This window comes from Myotis daubentonii, chromosome 10 (genome assembly GCF_963259705.1).
Source record: "Myotis daubentonii chromosome 10, mMyoDau2.1, whole genome shotgun sequence".
Lineage (NCBI taxonomy): Eukaryota > Metazoa > Chordata > Mammalia > Chiroptera > Vespertilionidae > Myotis > Myotis daubentonii.
Genome location: NC_081849.1, coordinates 47738720 through 47746798, shown reverse-complemented (window position 1 = coordinate 47746798; position 8079 = coordinate 47738720).

Below are 8079 nucleotides of genomic sequence, written 5' to 3'. Positions count from 1 at the left end.
GTTAGCCCACAATTGTTGATAAGACAAGTCTGTGTTTTCTAAAGCACTGGATGCTGCTGGTATAAGCCACACAGGGGCTAAAAGTGCTGAGATGACATTTCTGATCAACTTGAGCAGAGGCTGCTTGAAGGAGCAAAATTCTACCCAGGAAGTGAGAGCTCTGAAAGGTTTGCTTCAGGGGACTCTTCCTGGAGACATGACAGGTCTTCCTCCAGAAATCTTGCTCTGTGAGTGAGAGCAGAAAGAAACAGACGAATGGAAGAGAGGACAGAGAACTACCCAGAACAGACTGTGTAGTGTATGAGAGAGGAAATATAGAAGAAAGTACGGAAAGGTAGAACTTCTGAAAAGGAGAAAAGGAAGGAGCGGGGAGAGAGAAAGAAGAAGACTGAGCATATAACACTAGTAACAAGGGCTCCAAAGGTGTGGTGGTTATACTGATTAAACGCAGAATATCGTGCAGTAAATCCTGGGCCAGGTGCCCAGGAACGAGGATAGTAAAACTCTAAGAAGTGACAGCTGTCTTATCAGGAGGAATATTCGTAATCATAGCTAGCATGTGCTCTCCTGTGCCAATCCTGTGCTTTCATGGATTAACTTATTAAATCTTCAGGACAACCTCAGAGACCGAGAATGTCATCCCAGATAGAGAAACGGAGACTCACAGAAGCTAAGTAACTTACCCAAGAACACAAGCTAACATGTGGCAGGGCCTGGATTTGAACCAACATAACCTGGCTCCATAACCCCTACTCTTAGGCTCTATTCTACCCCTCACTGGCTATCATCAGCCACACAAGAACCTGGAGTAATAAGATGGTAGGAAAGAAGCAGGATCGCTGAAACCGGTTTGGCTCAGTGGATAGAGCGTCGGCCTGCGGACTGAAAGGTCCCAGGTTCGATTCAGGTCAAGGGCATGTACCTGGGTTGCGGGCACATCCCCAGTAGGAGATGTGCAGGAGGCAGCTGATCGATGTTTCTCTCTCATCGATGTTTCTCACTCTCTATCTCTCTCCCTTTCTCTCTGTAAAAAATCAATAAAATATATTAAAAAAAAAAAAAGAAGCAGGATGGATTAACATGAATCCGGCCACCTCTGGCTTCTAAACTGCTTCCCACTCTTAATATGAGGAGAAAGAAATATTTTAAAACTCACATTTGTTACATACACACTAAAGTGTAAGAGACAATTTCAATTAACTGAATATACTGACTTATAGTCATGTTAGATATAACTTTATCTATGTGTGTAAATCTAGTTATCCTTAAGTAACACCATTCTGAACAATCCCAGCTGAAGCCTCTAGCAGAATATGGGTTGGTTGTAAAATAGAAGGATCAGAAGGATTGCACAAAGGTGCATGCTATAGATAGTTATTCATTAATAAACTATCACCCAGCCAAAGACTGGCTAGTGGTAAGGATAACAGGTAATAGAAGGAGAGCTCATTCATTCATTCATTCATTCATTCATTAAAATATTTATTCAGTCTCCATAATGTACCCAAGTCATTATTTTAGTAATACAAGAGAATATAAATCAAAGGTCCTGATCTTCTGTAAATTATATTCAGGAGGTGGGGTGGAAACTGACACTAAACAAACAAATAAACCTATAATGTGTCAGATGGTGATGAGTGCTAAGAAAAGTAAAGTGAAGTAAGATGGATAGAGATTGAAGTAGATGCATCATGTAGGGCGGTTAGAGAACACTCCTCTAAGGACTTCTGAGTGAGACCTGAAAAAAGTGAGGAAGGCAGCCATGCAGATGGATGAGCGAAAAGCATTTTAGCCAGAGGAAGCAGCAAGTGTGAAGGCTCAAAGGTGTGAGACGTGCTTGGTTGGTTTGAGGAACAGCGAGGAGATCAGTGTGGCTGCAGCAGACGAAGCAAGGAGAGTGACAAGAAGAATCAGAGTAATGGTCAAGTAGGGCAAGATTATGGAAGGCCTTGTAAACCATTTGATTTTCCTCTGCGAGAAATGGGATGACATTGGAGAGTCTTGACTCTGGAGAATCGTGATATGATCTAAATTCAATTGTGAAAGGATCACTTTGATTGCTGTGTGGAGAAGGCAGAAGAGCAAGGATAAAAGCGCGGAGGTAAGGTACGAGGCTATTGCAATAGACCGGGAAACAGATGAAAGTAGCTACACTAGTGGTCCAGGTGTGACTGGAAGGCTGGCAGGATTTGTTGATGGAGTGCATATAGGGTGTGAAAAAAAGACAGGAGTCAAACTTGGTTGCTAGATTTTGGACTAAGCAATCAGATGAAAGTAGGGGGGTTTTTGTTTATTTGTTTGTACTAAGATGGAGAAAAGTGTAGGAAAAGCAGTTTGGGGAAGAAAATAAAAACTTCAGTTTTATGTGTTAAATTTGAGATGTCTATTGGACATTATGCAGAAATATCATGTAAGCAGTGATATATATATATATATATATATATATATTAGAGGCCCAGTGTATGAAATTCGTGCACAGGAGGGAGGAAGAGGGTCCCTCAACCTGGCCTGCACCGTCTCACAATCCAGGACTGCTGGCTCCTAACCACTCGTCTGACTGCCTGATCATCCTAACCACTCACCTGCCTGCCTGATTGCCCCTACCCACTCTGTCTGCCTGCCTCATCCTCACTAACTGCTTGCCTGCCTGCCTGATAACCCCTAACCACCTCTGCCTTGGTCCCTGCTGCGGCGGCTTCATCCAGAAGGATGTCTGGAATCACGTCTGGAAGGTTGTTTGGCTATTCAGTCTAATTAGCATATTATGCTTTTATTATTATAGAAATACTAGAGACCCGGTGCATGAAATTCATGCACTGGAGTTGGGTCCCTCAGCCCAGCCTGTGCCCTCTCGCAGTCTGGGACCCCTCACTCCTTACTACCCACCTGCTCACTGCTCCTTACTGCTCGGCTCACTGCTCCTTAGCACTGCCATGGAGGCGGGAGAGGCTCCTGCCACTGCTGCTGCGCTCACTAGCTGGGAGCCCAGCCTCTGGCTGAGCAGTGCCCCCCCTGTGGGAGTGCACTGATCACCAGGGGGCAGCTCCTGCATTGAGCATCTGCACCCTGGTGGTCAGTGCGCATCATAACAACCCATCATTCTGGTCTTTCTGCCATAATGGTCACTTCGGCTTCTATTATATACTAGGGGCCCAGTGCATGAATTCGTGCACCTTGAAAGGAACTGTGAGCCGAGAGGCTGAGGTGGGCACAGGGGCGGGACTCGGCCCATCCTCCATGCCCCCAGAGGCTTCATGAAGAGATCAGTGACCTTATAAGAAGAGATACAAGAGAGCCCAGAACTTTAAAGAAACATGTCAATAATTATGGGTATAGATTTAAGGAGCAGAATGCAGTGTCCCTAGAGTCACACCAAAGCAGTGGCGAAAGGAAGAACAGAGCTTTGGAGGGAAGAAAGTGAGAAAGACAGTGAAGGACTGCCGAAACCGGTTTGGCTCAGTGGATAGAGCGTCGGCCTGCGGACTGAAAGGTCCCAGGTTCAATTCTGGTCAAGGGCATGTACCTGGGTTGCAGGCACCTGATCGATGTTTCTCTCTCATCGATGTTTCTCACTCTCTATCTCTCTCCCTTTCTCTCTGTAAAAAATCAATAAAATATATTTAAAAAAATATATATGTTTTTTAAAAAAAAGACAGTGAAGGACAGACTAAGGAGATTGAACAGTTCTGGGATAAGATCTGGACAGGAAAGAGAGGGCTCAGGTGAGATAGCCCACCCACCAGTCCATTCTTCACATACCCAGAGAGAGTTGTGGTTTTGGCAAGCCCCAAGATAATTTTAGGCGTGGTCTGTTTAAGTGTTAGTTCTCCTGTAATGGGTGGATATATTGTATCCAGCTAAAAAGGACATGTCAGTCAAAGGGTTAGCTGCCCCTAAAAAGAGAAAGAGTAGGAAATGTGATTTCATGAAAGGGATATTGATTGTGTACTAATACTTATTAAGTGTCTGCTAAGTGCAAAACGCACAGTAAGTGTTTATTTCATTCTCACACCAAAGTATTGTGGCGAATAATAGTATCCCTACTTCAGGGGTGAGGGAAACTAGGGATCTAAAAGTTTAACAACCTAGTTCAAGGTCGCATGGTAGGTTTAGCCAAGTTTACCATCCAGGACTACCTGGTTCCAACTGCCTAAATGTCCTTTACACATCTAGAAAGGACCTTAAAATCATTCATTTGGACCAATGTGGTGAATAGGAATAGGAAAATAGGAATACAGAGGCAACAATCTGTTCCTCCATATACATTTTAATAATGGCTTTGGCTCAGCAGCTCTCGTGGGTTCAGATATTGCTGGAGTCCCTCAGATTCACAGCCTATTGCCTTTGACCCTCCATTTCTCCCTGACTCGTGGAGGACTGGCTGCCACTGATGTTTTCAATGGCTTCGAGTCCTGTCACATCTCCCCAAGTTTCTGTGATCACCCAAAGTTTCTAATCTCGAGTATCCTAGTTCTATGCATACTATTGTAATTTACTTATCACGTTTTATTAATGAGGGTTGATTAACTTAATTCATCATAGTTTCAGCCAAAAAATTAAAATCTGGCTCCTCTCTCCCTATTTCTAATAAAAGCACTGGTGACTTTCCCCAGTATTTTCCTAGAACTCCTCATTTATGTTCAGTCTTGAAAATCCAGAGGGGTTAAGTTAAAGAGACCCCAATAGCAATTACACTTGAAATCCAGACCCCTGTCTGGGTTGCTGACATCAGAGTCGCATCCTCTAGCACTACTCTCATTCAGGGTATTTATAACAACAGCTGTCTAATGACGGCACCAGGCAGAGAATTCTGGATTGGATAGTAGTATTTTTAAGCTGCAGCAGCTATACAATACAAATCATCCAGGTGAATCACCTCTTCTACTGACAAGGACTGTAAGGCCCAGGGGCTTAGGTGTGTTGCCCCAGGTCACACAGGTGGTGTGTGGCCAAATTCAGGGTTAAATTTCAGGTCCTCTGACCAGCAGCTTTCATTATACCTGCCAATCTTGCGAAAGTAAAACTCTTATTGCCTCTCCCTACGCTATTTTCATAACATCTTTCTGAATGATTAGCAAACCCATTTAAGAGACATAGACACTAAAGGTCAGAACGGTTAAGTGACTAGTCCCCGAGTGTACCATGAGCATCATTGAGAGAGGAAGAGCTAGGAACAAAACATCTCCAGACTTAGAAATCGAGGATTCGGTCCTTTAGGATATAGTCACATAGTTATTGAGGATATTGACAGAGGAAAGTATCAGTCTTTCCAGGGTCTCGTCTATATAGTATCTAATTTACTTCAGAGTTTAGTATTTGCTCTTTTAAAAGAAAAATCGTTTGATTGACGTTTTCAGTGATAGGGAATGGAGAAAATTATCTACTCTCATTTTCTTTCAGATAAGATTTGAGAATATGTCTTTCCAACAAATTCGGAAATTCATCTAAACACATTTTCTTTTAGACAAAAATGTTTTAAATAGCTAATATATGAAACACAAGAGAAAACATAAATCCACACAAATAGCAGGTGATCTGTTTAAGCAAAGTGGAACATCATCCTCAGCTTTTTAAATGTTATTCTAGTTATGTCACACTATTCTGGTCTGTTCTGTGCCTGCTTGACTCAGTCACACTCATGGAGGGAGACAAGAACCACTGCTGCATTGGTTTACCACCTACTATAGCCAGAGGACACAGCCTGGTAGGGTGGGGGTGTGGGGGACTGGAGCATTGCCCCAGGGAGCAAGGCATGGTAGATAACTCTTGGGGAGTTCACGGTAGTACATAGCAGAGCATCAAGCTTTTAGGAAGGTAGAAAGCAGATATCCTCAGGAGTTAGAGCGAAGGGGGATGCTGTGCAGCTGAGGTAATCTTCTAGGTTTTAGGAAGGAACAGGGCCTTGGAGGGATGATAGAATTTAGAGAAGAGGGCTGAAAGAAAAGGAACTGCAGGAAGAGATGAAACATTTCCGAGGTCCTGAAATCAGCACACTGATCCATAACACTTTGCTGGGATTACATTTAAAAAATTATTCTAACATATCTTCCTTAAGGAAATTGAAAGAAATAGCCCCAAAGAAGACAGACTAAAAGACATAAAACCAATTTTCCCATTGACAAACATTTATTGGACATAAAATACTTGCCAGTTACTGTGCTTGATACTGGGTATAAGAAGCTATGGGTAACTTTGAACAAATTTATAGTACAGTTTTAAAAATGGACCCTCTCTTCAACTTATGGTAAAATGTTTGATCCACAGAGCTGTATTGTATACTTTGTTTTAGGCATTCAAAGAATTCTGTGAAGAATTCCATTGTATATTATTTTCAGGAAAAATCCATAATGATACATAAAATAGTTACATGTACATGGACACATACATTATACTATCTCATTCAGTAAGACAGGTTATTATTGCACAATATCATAGACACAGAATGCTATTCGTTCTGGAAGAATCAGGTTGTCTGGATATGCCATACCTAGATTACTGAGGAACTCTCTTGGCTCCAGGACTCACCATGTGCTTTCTTCACCTGTACCTGCTGCCAGGCCATTCATAGAAGTCTTTCCCACCAGCTAGTGGGGCTCAGTGGTTGAGCATCGACCCAGGAACCAAGAGGTCATGGTTTGATTCCCCAGTCAGGGCACATGCTGGGGTTTGGGGCTCTAGCCCTAGAGGGGGGCATGCAGAAGGTGGCCCCTCTCATCAGTGTTTCTATATCTCTATCCCTCTCCCTTCCTCTCTCTCTAAAAATTAATAAAAACTTATGTAAGAAAAAATAAGTTTTTCCCAGGTGCCTTTCTTTGACCTTCCTTCTACCTCCCAGATCCCACTTTATCATCATTCACCCCCGTGTTGTACTTTTACTGCTTCATCTGCAGGGTCTACCTAAAGTGTTACACACCTTTTAGCTCAACCAAAGGCAGCTATGGCAACATTGCTAGGCCATCTGTGTAGTTGAAATGCACAAGTATTTATTCTTTAAAAAAGAAATGTTAGAAGGCAGTGAAAATTACAGGATACTATAAATGGAGAAGAAATGTAGGTATTTCCATGTAATTAGCACCAACTTTTATAAGTGTATTTCCAGTTGTTTTTCTGATTACTCCGAATTCTAATATAGTTGGTGAAAGGATATTTAGAACATGTTTCAAACATGTCACAATATGCCAAGAACATACAGATACACACATACACACACACACACACACACAGGAAGAAAGAAGATATGAGTGTCTATCAAACGGGGAAAAAATAGGAAAGATGATGACAATTATACAAATATGAACATAGTACTGACATGTTGCCCAGCGATAATTATAGAGCAGTAGAATCCATGAAAACGGAATGTTCCAATAGATAATAATGTCTGTTTTTTCTCATTAAATTTATAAGGTGCTGCCCCATATATTTTTTCCTCTCACCTCAAATACCAAAATCTTTTCAAGTTTCACTGCTCAAATGCAATGCACTGTTCACATGCAAAAACAAAAAGAAAAACCTAGGTCATTTCCAAATTGATGGGAAATAATTTATTGAGAAGATTGAACTTTTAAAAAATCATTTAAAGTTCATACTTTTACAACAAAAAATGTTGGTAGTACAAATGAGTTTTCCTAGGATATTTAGAAAATTTTCAATATTATATTTTAAGGGAAGACCCAAGAAAACACCTTGGAAATAGGGGAAGAATGCGTTAAAAGGCACTGAATTTTATTATGCTATTTCTGTTAAGTTTTTCATGGTAATTACTCAACAAAGATAACATTCACATACACATATAAATCCAGTTTAAAATAAGTGTAACTGATTTCACAGTTATCAAATCAATACAGAAAAAAAGGTTTACAGACAAAATGTATACATTTACAAGGACCTCCAATTAAAATTATTGTGCAGATTATAGCAAAAGTTCATTTCTGAGTTTCTGGAAAATGTATTTTGTAAATTCAAATAGCTAATATAATTCAGAGATCATTTAGAATTAGATATATATTATATAACTACTAATTTTAAATAAACTATTCATTTCTTTATAACCAAGGTTATAAAATATAGACCAGAATTTAA